This window comes from Chinchilla lanigera, unplaced genomic scaffold (assembly GCF_000276665.1).
Source record: "Chinchilla lanigera isolate Chin_1 unplaced genomic scaffold, ChiLan1.0 scaffold00046, whole genome shotgun sequence".
NCBI classification, from domain to species: domain Eukaryota; kingdom Metazoa; phylum Chordata; class Mammalia; order Rodentia; family Chinchillidae; genus Chinchilla; species Chinchilla lanigera.
In genome coordinates this window covers 3,218,702-3,237,697 of record NW_004955447.1, presented here as the reverse complement: position 1 = coordinate 3,237,697, position 18,996 = coordinate 3,218,702, and the positions used below count along the sequence as shown (strand labels likewise).

Genomic DNA, 18,996 nt, shown 5'->3' with positions numbered 1-18,996 from the left:
AGACCTTCTTACTTACTCTGTTTGCATTTAGAGCCCACTTCCACAACTGTTTGTCTCCTTTAAGGGGATACATGATAGTCTAATGTATCATAGTTACTTTACTTGAAATATTTTTCCTCCTATTTTAATGTAAACTCCAAATGGGCATATAAACTTATCATTTTAAAACCTGTTTTGCTCATACTTGTTTTTCTGCCCCTTGAAAAGTGAAAACAACTGGAATGTTGAAGAAAAAAATATTTTTACAATCAGAAACAAGAATAAGTGAGAGCAAGCAGGAACAAAACCCTCAGCAAAATCATCATCAGAATAATATTGGCTCATCGATTATCTAACAATCTAACATAACAAGTATCAACATTTTATCCATGCCACTCATTCACATCACTGCGTTCTACTCACATATCTGTAAGAAAACTCATTTGGAACAGAATCACTATTTTACAAATGAAGAAGGAAGGCTCATTGAGCATCAGAAAGTGAAGCAGCAGAATTATCCAACCAGAACTGGCCTTGATTGTTCACACTGTTTTATTTTATTCTCATATGGAATGTTTGAATTTAGGAGACAGAAGGATTGCCAAAGGATTCAGAAAAAAATGTGTGCAGGGAATTCTTGCCCAGCCACCCCAAGACACCTGAGTGTAGATGATCAAATTCAGAGAAACCTGTAACTGCATCTTAATGTTCAAAGTTATGATGTATAAAATTGAATGCAGACAAGTAAAGGATGAAGGACAAAGGTAGGAAATGTAAATTATGCATCAATTTGAAACATCTCCCAGTTATGGAATAAAAATCAAGCCATGTCATGGATAGGTACAATATCTCTATGATGAATGTGATCATTATGCATACCTACAGTGTACAAATGAAAATAATTTTCTTTGAAAAAAATTAATACAATACAAAGAAACATAAAATATAGCCATGTACAATAATTTTTATAAAGTAATTTTCTGCAATAGTATGTTTTCCTACTACAGGTATTTATATTTTTAATCTTTATTTACAAATTGAAAAATTACTATATAAATAGCTACAAGATTATTTGTGTTAAAAGAAAATAACATACCAAATAATACTCCTCTTAATATTCTCAACTAGGAATTCATCCAAGGTCAATAACTGTGAAATTGAACAGAGATATAATAAGTACATTTACTTTAGCTTTGCCTGTGTAATGACATGGAAAGCTTTTCTTCTGTGAACAATACTAATAAAGATAGATGCTGTTATTAAAGAAAACATTTTAGAGACTTACCTAGAGTTTTGCTGTGGTAGGAATTCCATTCTCCCCATACGGGCTGAAATATACAGATGTGCGGAAAATAAAATGTAGTATTTTTAACCTTTTCACCAAATTCATCGGGTCAGTGATCTCTGAGAAGGCTACAGGTACATAGGAGGGAGGTGCTAGGATTTTCCCACATTGTCTCTCCACTGTGCAGGCTAGGCAGGCCATTAGTGTGTACATCAATGGAATTTCTAATTTCAGAGTGACTAGTTACTGCATGGTATTACTGCATGTGCTACCAACACATCAAAAGCCACCTTTCCAAAGTCCTGCAATGAATATGAGATTGTTTATTACTCAATCACAGAGTTGTACATTGAATTTTTTAAAAAGTATTGAGTTTTCCTAGTTCTCTGTAGCAACTCCATATTGTGAGAGGAGTTGGTTTATGGTCCATCCATATTAACATCGTATGTTTGATAAACGACTCTACATAGCACTTGACAGAAACATGTATCCCTTCAAATTCCCTAAAAGATCAGGATGGAAAATTATGAAAATGTTGTTCAGGAAGCCATTACAGTTATACTGTCATTTCTTTGAATTAACTCCTCTAGAATGATCTTCCTCTTTAACCTATGGCTACCATCTGTGAGCCAAATTAGGACATTTTCACTTAGCACAATCTCATTCAGAATCACATTAAAAATCAAGCGCTAGACCAACTTCTTAGCCATGGTGATACTGAAAGAATTCTAAGAGATTCATATGCTAGTCATATCTAGTATGGGGTGAAAAGAAACTTTGATGTGTATTTAGGAAAACTGTTTTTCAAATGCTATGATATCTACTCTGAAGGTTATACTTATTCATAGTCAGATCATCTGCAGTTTAAAAGGAAAACTGTTTTTCAAATACTATGATATCTACTTTGATGGTTACACTTATTCATACTCAGTTCATCCATAGTTGAAAAGGAAAATGATGCAGTTCAAATTCATCAATGCATTAACATGATTACTGTACAATAAAAGTGCAGTCTTATCCCACTTAGACCTTGGAACAGACACAAAACCCACGAAACCCCTACACATAGAATACACTTCAGAAGAACAGCTGTTTCCTAGGAATGCCTCAGTATTAGTGATAAAGTTAAAAACTGTTAGAAAGTTACTCATCAACACACAAAAACAAAGAAAATGACAAGACACAGAAGATGTCAGCCCACACAGAACAAGCCCAAGTAATAATAATATAGAGGAAAATGGAGGCCACTCATCTAAAATTTCTGAAATGATAGCAGTAGAAGTTTAAAAAACATGTACATGAGACTACACAGGAAATCAAATCAGAAATAATCTCCAGGATTAAATAAGTGTTGATGATCATAATGAATGACTTACTCAGCAAACCTAGTTAGCATAAATAAAAACAGAAAAGCATAGGAAAATAATGACAATCACAAATGCTTAACATAGGAAAGAAATGGAATTCGTGACGCAGACGCAAACATATACTCAGCAAATTAAAAATGCCATTGAGTTTTTGAGAAATCAACATGAACGAAAGTGAAAACAACTTCAGACCTAGAAGACAAGATTTCAGCTAACAATCAAGAAAAGGAAGATCTCCTGGAAATAAAAAAGGAACTTCAAATAAACCATCCCACCAATGCAACACGATGCAAAGAAGAAAAACAGAGTATTGATTAGAGTCGAAGTAAAAGGCAGTACAAATCACATTTAAAAGGAAAAGCTACTCACAACAGGATAGGCAAAAAAAAGACCAAGTGTGGAAGAATTTGACAACAATAAGTGAGTTATGCAGAACTCCAATTAGCCTGGATGAAAAAAATCTGGACCAAATCATATAATAATCAAGATCCAGATTTTCACAAGAATATTGTGAGCCACTACATAAAACAGACAAATCAATGATAAAGGCAAGTGCATGCAAATTACAGTAAACTTTTCAACATGAAGTTATAAGTCAAGGATTTTGGAATGAACTATTCTAAGTCCCAAAAGAAGATAATTTCTGAACCAGAATCAATGGAGAAATAAGATACTTCCATCAATAAGATCTACTGAAAAAAATCTATGACTGCTGATCACCTCTACAATGCATTATGAATGATGTACTAGAAAGAGATAAGATTGTATACAAAAACAAGAATACCAGAAGAAAAATGTTACCAGGCTAGACAAGCAAATAAACAGTGGGAAAAGACAGGAACAAACAGCAGAAAATAATATGACAAGGATGAGCCAATACTTTTCAATTATAGCCATCAATGTAAACATACTCAGTTCATGAATCAAAAGAAACAGACTGTCAGAATGGAGCAAGAAGCAAGATCCAACAATATGCTGTATACAAGAAACACTTTCAACTCAAAAGAAATTCAAAGACTGAAAGTCAAAATATGGAAAACAATATTCCATGCAGCAGGAACCCAGGAAAAAAACTATTCTACTTACAGAAAATGTGAACTTCAAGCCAAGATTAACCAAAGAGATACAGAGGGTCGTTACCTTCTTATTAAGGGAAAACTTTAAGAAGAAAAGATAACATTCAAAATTATATATGCACCAAAAACAGGAACTACCAACTACACAAAACCAATACTAATAGACATGGAAAATTAAAAACCCACAAAAAAAGTTGTAATGGGGCACCTTAACACCTCAGTGTCATAAATAGATAGATCAATTAGGCAAAAATCAACAAAAAATATCAGAAATAAAACAAATATGGGAGCATGTGGGTTTAGCAGATGTCTGCAGAGTGTCTCACACAACATGAGAATATACATTTTTCTCAGCTGTACGTGGAGTGTTTTCTACAATACACCACTTAATAGACCACAAAGCATACTTATGTAAATGTAAAGGCATGGAAACTATCTGAAGCATACTATCTGACCATAGTACAATGAATTTGGAATTCAAAGGCAAAAGAAATCACAGCAATTCCACAAACACATTGAAATTAAATAACATTGTTTTGAACAAGAAATGTGCAACAGATAAAATTAAGGAAGAAATTAAACTGCTTCTAAAACTAAATGAGAATAATGGTAGAATATATAGGAAGTCATCGGATGGAAGCAAAGCAGTCCTAAAGGAAAATATAGCTGTCAATACCGATATCAGAGAGACAAAAGGAGCTCAAACAACAAAGAAAAAAATAAAGCAAGTAAGACTAGGAAAACAATACAAAAGAACAAAAGAATCAAATAGTTGGTTCTTTGAGAGACTAAATAAAATTAATAGACCTAGCTAATCTTATCCAAAAAAGGAATGAAAAGACACAAAATAATTTAAAAAGGTATGAAAAGAGTGAAATCGCACAGACATTTCTGAAGTTCTTAACATCATTCATAACTCCCTCAAGAATTTTGAGTCTAATAAAATGGAAAACACAGATGAAATAGACAGATTCCTAGGTACATAAGAGCCTCAAAAGCTGAATCAAGAAGATATATAAATTCTAAATAACTTAAATGTAATTAAAACCTACAAACAAAATATACTCTAGGTTCTGATAGATACTCAGCTGAACCATACCAGAAATTTAGAGCACCCAATTCAGTAACTCTGCAAACATTTTAATAAAATTACAAGGGCAGCAATAAAAGCTATAGAATGTTGGAATAGATGGTGTTTATTTCAAGTTAATTGCAGCCTCTATAAGAAACCAACAGCCAATATAACAATAAATGCTCAAAAACCGAAGGCTTTCACTCTAAGATCAGAAACACACATAAAATTTTCATTATCACCACTCCTATGCTGTATATTTAGGGAAAATTGGCCAGAACAAGGAGACATTTTAAAAAAAGGAAAATAGGTAAGACAGGAAGAAGTTAAATTATGATTATTAGCAAATGACATGATACTCTACACAGGAGATACCAAAAAGCCCACCAGAAAACTTGTAGTTTTAATTAGCAAATTCAACAATGTATCTAGATTTAAAAGCAACACTCAAAAATATATCGCATTCCTGTATACAAGTAACAAACTCTCTGAGAAAGAGATTAGGAAAGCAAAGCAATTTATAATAACATTTAAAATAAATACATAGGAATCAACCTAATAATGGAAATAAAACATCTCTTCTGAAAAAGGAGATCAAAAAGGATATCAGAAAATGGAAAGATATTCCTTGCTCTTGGGTAGGAACAACCAACATTAAGGTAATGGCCATATTCTCAAAATTTCCTAAAGATGTAAATCAATGGCAGTCAAAATACCATTAGCATATCTCACAGAACTAGGGAAAACATTCCTTCAATTTGTTTGGAGCCAAAAGAGACTGAAAAAGGCAAAAGCAGCTCTGAGCAATAAAGGCAAATCAGAGGACATCACAATCCTGGACTTTAAATTAAACTACAGAGTCACTGTGATTAAAAAAAAAAAAAAAAACAGACGCAAGTATCAAAGGAACAGACTAGAAGATGCAGAAACACCTCCAAATACACTCAGTCAGCTGATTTGACAAAAGGGCCAACATGTTCCCTGCAAGAAGGATAGCCTCATTGATAAATGCTGCTGGAAAAACTGGATTTCCACATGCCAAAGACTAAAACAAGGTCCATGTCTAGCACTATGCACTAAAAGAAAAACAAAATGGTTGTAAGATCTAAATATTAATATAGAAAAAGTAAATGTGCTAGATAATATAATTGGTAGCACTTTGGAAAACATAGTAGTAGGTAAAGACTTTATGATCAAAAGCTCAGTCACACAGGAAGTATTACTAACAATCAAAATCTGGGATTTCAACTTATTAAAAAATTTTTGAACAGCAAAAGACATCACGAACAGAGTGGAAAGACAACCATAGAAAGGAAAAATCTACCAGGTGTACTTCAGAAAGAATTTTTCCTTTTTCCGTGACTTCTTTCAATAAGAGTGTTCAATTCCTGGCATCACTAAAAATATCATTTCTTGGGAAGAACATATTTAATCTTTGTAAGTAGGAAGTGTGTAATGGATTTGGAAATATGTTGCTCTATAGCAAGATCAAATGCAAAGTCAAATGTAAAAATAACATGCAAAGAAGATATACCTTCATTATGTTCCCACAAATTCTGATGAAAGATTTTTCTCATTTTTTAAAATTAAGAAAAAAGTGAGCTTTCATTAGGAACTTAAAGATACCAGCAGAATAAAATGGATCATGTGATGCTAAGCCTCCAGCCTGGGGAAGATTAAATGAGGGATAGTTTCACACAAGAAAAATGGCATAAGAATTTCCCAACTTACAATTCTTTGCAATTGAGGATGAGTAGTTGATAAAGACAGAAACGAAAGGATAAAAATGTAAGCATCCACTATCATACAGAAATACTGTAAATTCATTGTGCTCTTCCCTTAAGTGGAATGGTGCACACATTTAGAGAGCTGCATAAATTTTTCAGGTGAAGGGGAGCATGAGGTCATTTTGCAAACATTTCAGCTTCACTGCCTTATAAATTTTTCTATTTATTCTTCCATTTCTTAATGTGCAATGTGATCTAGGGTTAACTCATTGATTTGGCTCATCCCCATATGTTGTCAATGGACACGTGCCAATTTGTATATATAGTCACAATATCTATGCTTATTTTCTCTGAATGACAAAAGGTTTAGCTCTTTTGAACATGCAGGAGACAATTATGTTTTCAAATTTATGAGTCAGTCATTAATTTAGAAGGAGTAGATGACGTTTTTGTTATAAATTGGCCTATTAGTTATAGCTGGCTCAATGACTTTTGATCATGTTCATCCACTTTGATGTGTTTGATTTGCACCCACACATTAACTAGAGTGTATCTATCTTGATTCCTCTACTTCTGTGTTACAATTATTTTAGAACAATTGCATAGAATAGAAACCAGTACATTAGCTATTTGTAAAGAGAAACATAAATATTTCCCCTGACTTTTATGTGAGCTGTTCATTTGTACATTGCACTTTTTCATCTTTAGATGACTTTTAATGTCTTTTAATGTTTTCACTTGTCAGTAAACATCTCTAGGCCTTGTAACATCTTCTCATCAGACAACAGTGAAATCTCAGCAGTGTATGAACAACTTTTAATTCCTGCAATGTTCTTTCAAATTTGGTTTAGTATAATTTTAAAATTTGTGAAATTACAACTTCAAATCTTGATGCTAGTAATATTAAATTAAAGATTAAAAACATAACTGGGAGTTATACAAAGTAGAAAACGTTACTTTATCTTATTACCATTGGAATTAATCCTGTGTTTTTTGGTTTATCTTGAACTCAAAATAAAATGTTAATGTGTATCATCTATAATACTGTCCAAACTGTGAACCATAAATATTTATTGTGATTTAATTTGACTACCTGCAGGGATAATCTTATTTACAACTAACTGTAAGTTTATTGTTTGAATTTCAGTCATTTTATTACTGACAAATTCAAGAATGTTTTGCTTACACAAACAGAAACATATCAACCTCTTAGTTTAAGAGCATAGCAGAAAACATGGAATCCAAATTACAGTGCATGTGACAAAATTCTGTACATACCATCTGAACATACCTTTAGCCCATGAAAGATACTTAAATTTCAAATGGAAGCTACTACCTCTGAGATATTTTTACATGGAACCAACTACTACTGGAGTTACAAAATCACTACGTATACAAAATCAAATGAATTATTCCCAAACTAAATCTTTTATCAGCCATATTTTCTAGCCTGGTTAACTACGCCGTGTACCATTTACTGCAGTTAACAATATCCACATCATTTCAATTTCTTCTTCACCTCTTTTAACAGTGCTCACCAATTAGCGTTCAGTTTAATGAAGACAACTTGGTAAACAGCTACTGTTGTTTTTCACTTCTCACATGTTGTTCTAAAGTCCTTTCAAACATTAACTAATTTAGTCCTTTCAACAATGTTGTTAGAGATGAAAGAAGGAAGGCCTGGTGGGACTAGCCTGAGTTACTTTTCTGTGCTCTGGAATCAGTGACCAGGAGTGTGGATAAAGAACTTTGTTTCTTATTTTGTCCCCAGGGAATGTCACAGTATATTACTTTTCTCCACTGCTAGCTCATTTCTAGCTCCACTGTTGATGGCAATTACAGGTTTAGGAATTCATGTTTAAGATTAATATCTTTCACGCCATTGCAGTAGGTTCTGTTGGTATTCCTACTGCCTAAAATTTCTCCTGAACTTGTTCCAACAGCCTATTTTATCAAAGACCTGCAAACAATTTATCATTACATTCATTAAAGCTTTCTTACATCTCAGCTTTACACTTAGTGCTACATGCTGGACTCTCAAGTTGGAACAGAGTTCACTCAGATAACTAGAGCTGCTAATCTTGTAGGGTATTTGATATTTAGTACATGTGAGCTGGGGATATAGCTCAGTGGCACAAGCACCTGCCTAGAAGCACTAGGTCCTGAGTTTGATCCCCGGTAAGAAAAAAAAAAAAAAAGAGAAAAGGTATTTAGTAGATGCATCTGATGCCTGTGGTTAAGCTTTATTATAATAGCAATAAAGAACACTACTGCAAAGATATTTATAATAATATAGTAAGTGTAATATGTGTTGCTAATATCATAACATTTAAACAAATTATGTATGTTAGTCATTGAGAAAACAGTACAATTAAATTAATAAAATATATACAAGTAATGTGTGCAAGAGGTGTGCTTGTTACTACCGAATAGGATCTATTTCAAGAGAATGGCTAATTCCAGCATATTTTTATTAGAGACAATCTTCAGTGGCTACATAGCCTGGATGAATATTATTACTTCCAGACACTATTCTCTAAGGTGCTAGGATTCTTTAAGTCCTTCCTATATGATATTTTTACAAATGTTTTGCAAATATTAATAACCTCTCAATGATGTGATTCAATTAATATAAGTATTCCTGTGTGAGAGAAGGAGCACCATTCAGAGACATCATATCACTTGCCAAGTTCATAAAACAAAATACAGAAATAATTAATCCACATTGTCACAGAGCTTAAGGTCTCTGTCACCTAAAGCCTGTGCTTGAAACAGGAAGATAGCATCCCTTACCAGAATATGCTATATCTCCTTACTAATTACCTATCTGAATTACAGAGAGCCTGCAACATACCGCCACAATAAAATATTATAACACACTGGATAATATGGGTAAATTCAAATGATCAACATGAATTCTATGAGAACTGTGCTTGTGTGCCCATGTGGATCAATAAACAGGAAGCCATTTTTGTGTTATAATTTTTTTGAAGTTGGAAATAATGAATTTTAGTGATCTCTTAAAAATATCTCTTCTGAGCTCTCTTTTCACCCGATAAAATCAGTACTGAAAAAACATTTTATTTAAACAGCTAACTTTAAAAACTAAGCTTAAATTTTGACAAAGAAATCACAAAATTCATTCTGATAGATTTCATTTCAATGCTCTCTTCAAACAATTTGATGGTGTGCACCAAATAGATGCCTACTAGTGTCAATTGGGCTCAGAATGAGATGGCAACAGATACTTAAATTGCTGTTGTTATTCACTAGAATACAAACATTTTTAAATTCACTGTGATCATTTTATCCATTTTATTGACCAGCATGGAATTAGAACCGATTTTAGCCAATGAAAATCATTCTTTTTTTCAAGTCCAATGTGTCCTTAATGAGAACACTCCCCACTAGATGGATGGTGATTCCAAGAGATCTTTTTCACAATGAGTATAGAGGCTGCAATTGGAAAATAAGAATACTAAACACAGTATTACAAAACATAAGCCCTTAGATTTCGTCATGAATGCTACCATATAATCAGGCCTTATTATTCTTCTCCACACTTAGAACACATGTAAATTTTCTTCTAAAAAATTGAAAGTTACCAAAAAAATGAATATATCAACAGTGCATAGTAATAAAAAAAAATGTGCAACACACATTTTGTGTGTGTATGTCTTTGAGACAGGGTTTTGCTATGCAGTTCAGCCTCGTTTTGTGCTTATTTTGTAGCCCAGACTGGCCTTGAACTCTCAAGGATCCTCTTGCCTCAGCCTCTTGAGTGCTGGGGCTACAGGAGCACACCACCATACCCAGCTTGGGACACAGATTTATATTACATACTACAGAGTATGCATTGTAGTGTAATAACACCTATAACATACAAAATAAATCCATATTGATATAAATAAAATTGTTTTCATTTACAAACAAGAAATGTGCTTGGAGCAAATGATGTTTAAAATCTCATGGACTTCCTTCTCCTTGTCTGTCTAAAGAAATGGACAAGTGCGTAAGTGAAATGACAGCAGCAAAGCATTTCTAGTGCTTTATAAAATAGGAATTGCTTCCATTGGGGGATGTATTTGAAGGATAGACAATGGCAGTGATGTCATGAGTGATGTGATTTTTATACTTATTTGGAAGTGTGAATTACCTCCATGTCTACATTCAGCAATGTTCACAAAGGATTTGAGTATTTTTCCTTAAAGGAAGCTTGATGTGGGACTTAAAGTTAAAGATATATGTCTGGTACTGAGAAAGTTCTCAAACTATGAAAATCAAATATTAGGTAGTGCTGTGATTTTCAATTATATAGAAAAATGTAAAATTTTCTAAATAAAAATGTAATATTGATAAGAAATACTTAGGAAGGAAAACATATGCCACAATGGGGATTTTTACATTTGTTTTTAATAATTCTGACTTTCAGATAATATGAGAAGCTATTTGCTGTTGGCTGAAAACTTTTGAGCAGAACTATTGTTAAAAATATTATTAATATGCCTTTAAAATTAAATTAATTCAGAGAGCATTAACAGATATACAAAGCAGCTAGCATATTGAAATATTGTATCATCAGTAATCATAAAATATATGCAGGTGTCCTACTTACACAGAAAGGGAGGAAATAAAGAATTTGTGTTACTAAAATTGGATATTGCCTTTACAGTAACATTAATAAAGTTGAGTATTGCTATAACAGACAATTTTGTACAGTAAAACAGACTTCCTTCTCTTTTTAGATAAAAACCTTTGACTTTATATAAAACATTTTTGATCTCTTTTTAGAATACATACATTTGAAAATGTCTGAATATTTTAAATTCATTGCACAATACTAGTAAAATAAATTTTCACCAAAGGTTGATAATGAGTTCCTTCTGTCATTATAATTCCTTTAGAGTCACTGTAGCACCACCTACTGAAGGCTATGTGCCATGGCCAATATGGCACTGGCCACTAGAAGCCATGTGCTAAGCCCCACGCATCTTCATCTGCGCTAAATTATGACTTTTTGCTCCCCTTTGTAGTGTCCTGTTTCATTTTCCCACACTCCCACCCAGTGCTGGCATGTCATGTCAGCTTCTCCAGCCCCCTAAACCCCACGTCCAGCCTGGCCATATATTACCATTGCTCTCAGCCAGGTCCCCAGAAGAGCCATGACCCCTCCTTACCCCTACAAAAGAACTGAGATTGTCTCATGAATATTACCAGACCAGAGCACACTGAAACTGAAAATAAGTGGCAGAAGACATCCCAGAAATTATAGAAACACATAAAAATTAACTGACAGACTTTTAAATAATCAACGGATCGTGGATGAAATTGAGAAGGAAATTATTTTCTATGATCAAACAGCAAAGATTTTAAGACACACTGTAAAATATTTGTTCCAATGAAAGCAGTCCTAAGAGAAGAGTTTGCATCAGGGAATTCCTATATTAGAAAAACAGAATGCACTAAAATGGATGAATGAAGTGACACATCTAAGTCGCCTTGAAAAGCAAAAATTAAAACACAAAACTAGTAAAAGGATCGCAGTTATAATGATCAGGTCAAAAATTACTGAAAGTAAGGAAAAAAACAAATCAAAAAATTAATGTCCTGAAAATTTGGTTCTTTGAAAGACTAACACAAATATTATAAAATTCCAATGTCAGACAGTAGAACTGAATTAGTAAGGAAACAAAGTGCCAATAAAGAAAAGCCCAAGTTTCACTATATTCACTGCAAAATTTACAAGAATGTTAGAGAAGATCAAACACTAATACTCTTCAAATTCCTTAATGAATTCAAGAACAGAATATTACGCCTGAAGGAATACCTCGAGCAAGCATAATTTTGATTTCAAAACCAGAGGGACCCATGTCAATAAGAGAACAGAGCAATCTCCTTAATGAACATAGATGCAGAAGTCCTCAATAAGATACTTGCAAATAGAATGAAGCAGTCAACAAAAGGTTCATTCATCAAGACCAAGTAAAATTTATTCCACAGATGTGTGCATGATTTAACATAAACAAATTAATAAAAATAACTCATTAAATAAGTGGTGACAGCAAGAACATCTTATGATCCCTTCAACGGATGCAGAAAAAGCATTTGACAAAATTCAGCATCTATTTTTTATAAAAACACTCTAGAAAATAAGAATCAAAGGTCTTTATCTTAATCTGATAAAAGCTATCTGTTACAAGCCAATGGCCAAAATTATACTTAATGGAAAGAAGCTGAAAGCTTTCCCTTGAAAAATCAGGATCAAGAAAAGGATTTCCATTATCACCACATTTGCTTATCATAGTCCTCTAAATACTACTTACACCAATTAGACAAGAGACAGAAAAAATGATATGGGTAGAGAAAGAACAAGTTAAATTGTCATTATATGCAAATGACATGATCATCTACAAGACAGACCATAAAAACTCTACCAGAAGTATCCTACAACAAAGTAGCAAATACAGTACTCTAGCACAAAATGAAGACAGCACTTAAAAGTCAGCAGCATTCTGTAATGTAACAACAAACTCATAGCTAGAGGAAATAGGAGAATAATATTCTTCACATTAGCAACAAAAAAAGAAATGATTAATAATTTCCCTAAGTAAGAAAGTGAAAAATGTACACAGTTAAAACTGTAATACTCTGGAAAATGAGATCAAATGGCATATCAGAAAGATACCTCTTGTTCCTTGATAAAACCAATATAGTTAAATGCTACCAAACTGTTATCTATGTTTAATGAATCTCAATCAAAACAGCAGTAACACTTTTAACAGAATGGTTGAGAGCAATCCAAAAGTTCATGTGTAACCAGAAGAGATCACGAATAGCAATAGCAATTCTGAGCAACAAGGGTAAGGAAGGAGGCATCACAATCCTGGACCTCAAATTATAGTACAAAGCTAAAAAAGAATGGTAGAGGAAAAAAAACAGCAGACACATGGAAAAACAGAATAGGTAATAAGATACAGAAGCAACTTCATGCACAGTAGATTATGCTTTTTGACAAAGAGGACAACTTTCTTTGCTGAAGAAAGGAGTGTCTTAACAAATGGTGACATTCAAACTGTCTATCTACATGTGAAAGGTGGAACTAAGACCCATATGTCTCATTGTAAAATCAAAATTGATCAAGGATTTAACATCTGAACAGAAACATTTAGTCTGAGAGAAGACAAAATAGGTAAAATTCCTGCAGACATCCATATAGGTAAAGATGCTCTGAATAAATCCCCATTTACATAGGAAATAATACCAAGAATCAACAAATCTTAATGAATACCAAGAATCAATAGATCTCATTAAATTAAACAGCATTCACACAGCAAAATAGACCACTAATGATGAGACAACATAAAGAATAGTTAAAAAAATTTGTGAACTACTCCTCATAGAAAGGAATAATATCTAGAATACACAAAGAAATCAGAAAGATCTGACACTCAAATTTAAATACCCAATCCAAATATGGGCACCTGGAATGCATAGACACTTCTCAGATGAAGAAACACAAATAGCCAATGGATATACAAGGAAATGTTCAATATCACTGCCCACTGAAGAATTGCAAATTAAACCAAGCATAACCTTTAATCCCATCTGAGAAAGAATGTCTCCCTTCCAGAAATCAATCAATAACAAATACAGGTGAGGCTGTGGGGTTAAAGGAATCCTTTAATTGTTGTTGGGAGTGAAAAGCTGATACAACCACTATGGAAATCAGTATGGAGAATCCTCAAAAAATAAAAATGGAAATTCCATTTTACCTGGCTATTCATCTTTTAGGAATCTTCCCAAAAAGGGGTACAAACATCATAACACAGTGATATATGTGCACCTATGATTATAGCACCACAATTCTTAGATGTTAAACCTTGGGAACAGCCTATGTTCCCATCAACAAATCAATGGAGAAAGGAAATGTGGAACACATTTAAAGGCAGTGAAGTGCTACCCTTCAGTACAGAAAAGTAATCTCCAGGTGTTTATAGGCAAATGGATGCACTTTGGGATCATAATGTTAAATCAACTAAATCAGGTGAATAATCTTGAAAGTTGCATAGTTTCCCTTATATGAAAAAGTTAATATATAAATAACATTTGACATAAAATACAGATAATGGGAAAAAAGGGATAGGAAAAAATGTTACTGCATTCTAAGTATATTCCTTTTGCCAGTTTCCAGTTTCACTCCACTAAGTTATGAGAGTTCACTTTGCAAGATTTCCATTTCTTTGGAAATATCTGTATTACTGTTTGAGCTGGTAAATCTTCCATTAAAAATAAATTACTTTCTAAGATAATAAAGTGTCTACAGATAGAGAGTTACTCAGTACTTGCATACATATACAGAAAAGTTGTTGGGAGTTGACATCTAGTGCGTAGAGTGTTTTGTTTTGGGAAAACAAAATGATCTAATTTTTATTGTGGTCGTGGTTGCATGACTTTGTCAGTATGGTCAAATCTACCGAATCTTACACTAAGTTTTTAACTGTATAGTAGTCAAATTTTACTTCAATAAATCTACTATTTAAAAAAATTCCAGGATTATTTCACAAATTTAATGATCATATTTTTGCAAGGAGAGGTACATATGTACATGTTATAATTATGAAACAAAATAATTTTTAATATTTAATGTACCATGGGCTTGGTACAGCCCCTGATGAGATCAAATATCTAGTACTTCTCAGTTTTTAGGATCTATAATGTCTGAAATAAAGGTGAGGCCACAAAAGTAAAGATAAGGACTGATCATTCAAAAACTACACGGCTTCAAGATTTCTACGTACTTTCTCTTCTACTAGATTTAGTATTTCCGTTTTAATACTTAGATCTTTGATACATTTTGGCTTCAGTTTGATACATGGTGATACACACAAGTGTAATTAAACTTTTGCATGTGCTAGGCCAGTTTTGCCAGTACCATTTATTAAAGAGGCTATCGTTCTTCCAGTGAATATGATTGGTCCTTATGTCAAAGATACGGTGGTTGAGTGTGTTTGCAGTTGTGTTTGCAATCTAATCTGTTCCATTTATGTTCAGGTTTGTTTTTTTGCCAGTATCATAATGACTTTATCCCAGTAGCTTTATAGTATTCGAATCAGGGATTGTAATGACTTCTGCCTTTCCTTTGTTGCTCATGATTGTTTTTGCTATTCTAGATCTTTTCTAGTTCCAGATAAATTTTAGGAATGTTCTCTTTAGCTCTGTGAGGTATATTAATGGTACTTCAATTGTAATTGCTTAGATTCCCTATAACAATGAAATGGAAAGAAACTGCTTAAAGGGAGAGACAACTGTAATGAGAGATAGGATAAATGATAAAGAAGGGAAAAACATATATGTATATGCAAGGATAGCTGGGATAATTGTACTGCTGATTTCCACTGGTTGGTTGAAAGGAACAGTTATTGCTTAATTTTTTTCTTTTAATTTTTGGACCAATTTTGCATGCTTATATCTGGTAATATAAACAACTCATTTGAAGACAACAATATGCAATATAACAACCATTGTGGAATGCCTATCATCTGTTAAAGTCAAATTTAGTATTGTTCATAATTTGTTATTATTTTTTATTGTATTTTGAAATAAAACTATACATGATTGCTAAGGTAATACAAATTGGAGCCGGGAATACAGCTCAGTGGCACAAGGGCCTGCCTGCAAGTGTAAAGTACTGAGTTTGATTCCCAAGTACAAAAAATAGTTGGATCATTATTATTGTTAGGTGATATGAACTGGATTAAGCCAAAATTAGGCTTAATCCTAAAATCACTACTTAGTTACATCATTTCTACAATGCATGATGGGTTGAACTTGAAGTTAACTCTCTTATAGTTCCAAATACGGAGACAAAAAAGGAGTTACAACTAGTGGAACAATGGACATACAATCATCAAGCATTCCATGTTAATCATTAATCAATTACTGTGTTTATTTGTACTGGAGACTGCTTATCCCCCTACAAGTTTGATTGGGAAATATTATGATAAAACATTTTCCACACTGAATGGCTATATTTACCTAACCAACTGATTAAAGTTTTAAAACTTTATACTGAACAAATTGCAAAAATTGTCCTTTCAAGTCAAACAGTATGGGACAATTAATTGGCAGGGATCTGACACAATTTTAGTAACCTTAGCTATGACTCAGTACTCTAATTTATTACAATTGAGTATTTATTGGCAAGACACAGTTACAGAATTTCTAGGCAAAGTAGATAATCATTATCCTAACGATCCCTTCTTTCACTTCTTCCTCAAAAAGCTTATATAATTCCCAAAATAACTTCACTCAATCCAAGACCTAATGCCACAGTTTATTTTCACCAGTTCTCAAAATTCAGAGCCACCAAGTGGGGTAAGAATTTTCAACATGTTTCAACTGTTCCTGGTTTTTCATCTCATTGATCAAAACTTACTGCTCCGCTGTATGTAAAAATTTTGCTACAATACCCATAAATATTATTAATGACTTAGACTGTAGGGTCTATTCCACTCAGAGACTAAAAATTGCCAGTTTGCTGTCAACCCTAGATCCTGTGTTCTGGAATTTGTTCATTATTTTACAAAACGCCACTTGAGCTAGGACCACTCCCTCTTTCATAGACCGTATTTGATCACATTGTAACTTACAAGGATGCTTACCTGCGAGTAATTAACATGCTGACTCCCTAATTGCTGATGCCTCTTCTCTTGGTCAAGCTAGGCATTCTCATTAATATTGTTATCAACATTCCAAGGCCCTTGTGAAAATATTTCAATTACCTAAAACCAAAGCCAGACAAATTATAAGGCTCTGTCCTTCCTGTGAGACAATTCTGAGACCACCACCTCAAGAGGGCAATAACCCATGGGTATAAGGGCCAATGAGGTCTGATAAGTGGATATTACACACATGTCGCCACTTGAAAAGTTACACTTTGTATATGTCTCTAGAGACACATTGTCTTGTTAAGGCAGAAGTCCCCCGGCATAAGTTAGGCTGTATTCCATGAGACCCGAGTCTACTGAAAACAAAACCAGAGTTTAATTTTGAGGCTAGCCACCCTTCCTCCCATCTGCCAATCAGGGAAGTGGGCAAATGGGACTAACTTCATTCTCCCTTATGTACATTTTTGGTTTCCATGGTAATAGATTGGGATGTTACATTCATTGACCCCTGTGGCCATATGGTCTTTCTCTCATCCTGTGAGACCCCAAGTCACTTATAGGTCGCTTGTCTAACCATGATAGATGTTTCTCCCGTTATGCTCCATCTGTCTCCTTTTTTACAACCTATGCATTCCTTTAGGGTTACAGTGTTTACCTGGGGCCAGGAGATGGAACTGCCCAGGCAGGGTCACAGAGGGTTACCTAGGCCGACACACCCCTTATCTAGGGGAGACAATCCTAGGCAGAATTGGTCTAGGGAATTAGCTCTTACATTGTACTAGAAGGCTTCTTAAGGCACCTCTTAGGCTTTTACTAAAACTAGTTTATCTAAAATAATATGCTAAGATTCATTGTCCCCTACAGTCTCAAAAGATACACACTATTTGAAACACATGAAAAAGTTTCACAATGTACAGTATCATCAGCTTTTAGTGCTAGGGGCTCCCCAAAACTGTAACACCAGATAATGGTCCCATCTATGTAAATAAATTTCTCTGAATTGTGACATATTAAACATGCTACTCACAAGTCGGGCATGGTAGAATATGCCTGTAATCCCAGCACTCAGGAGGCTAAGTCAGTAGGATTGTTGTGAGTTCGAGACCAGCTGGGCTACAAAGTGAGCTCAAGGTCAGCCTGAACAGCATAGTGAGACCCTATCTCAAAAAGCATAAATAAATAAATAAATAAATAAATAAATAAATAAATAAATAAATAAATAAAAACTAAACAAATGAACAAACAAGCAAACATGCTGCTGCACACTGCTGTGGCCAGCTCAGCTTCCAAAGTTCCAGAGAGGAAGGACTACAAGAGGATGGAGAAGTAAAGGTAAGAGACAGAAAGCTGAGGTCAGGTGGAGCCCTCTGTCTGGATAGGTGGAAAGAATGGCTCAACCATAATAGGTTACTTGCCTTGATGGCTTTGTTGCCTATTTCTGGATGTATTAGGCCTTCTATGACCAATAAATCATAAACCTATGTTACAAATCCACCTCTTTTGCAACCTGTTACATGGATAGGTCATCAAACCTATGAGATTTATCATGCTAATGATGATATACATCCCAGACTAGATATATTTCAGGTCTTACATGCCAATAGAATTAGATGAGGAGGTCATTGTGAATTATTCCTCACATTTTATCTATCTGCCTTCATGGGTAACTCATGAAAACCCATGAAAATACTCACTTTACAGTTAGGACTCAATAATTAATGAGATTGAGAGACATTAACTGAGTTATGATAATCTTATGGTCAATCCCTATGCCTGGGCTGTCTACACATACTGATCAACCCAATTTATCCCTTTGCATGGTT

General features: G+C 33.8%; 1 long non-coding RNA gene across 1 annotated transcript; it reads right to left on the bottom strand.

Annotated features, from left to right (window-relative positions):
• Positions 1 to 1,078: 1,078 nt before the first annotated feature.
• LOC102007285 lies at positions 1,079 to 17,280 on the bottom strand. Its single transcript, XR_262410.1, has 3 exons — positions 17,168 to 17,280; positions 1,265 to 1,307; positions 1,079 to 1,128 (listed from the first exon to the last, which is right to left on the bottom strand). It is a non-coding gene; the product is annotated as an uncharacterized LOC102007285 (long non-coding RNA).
• Positions 17,281 to 18,996: the final 1,716 nt, after the last annotated feature.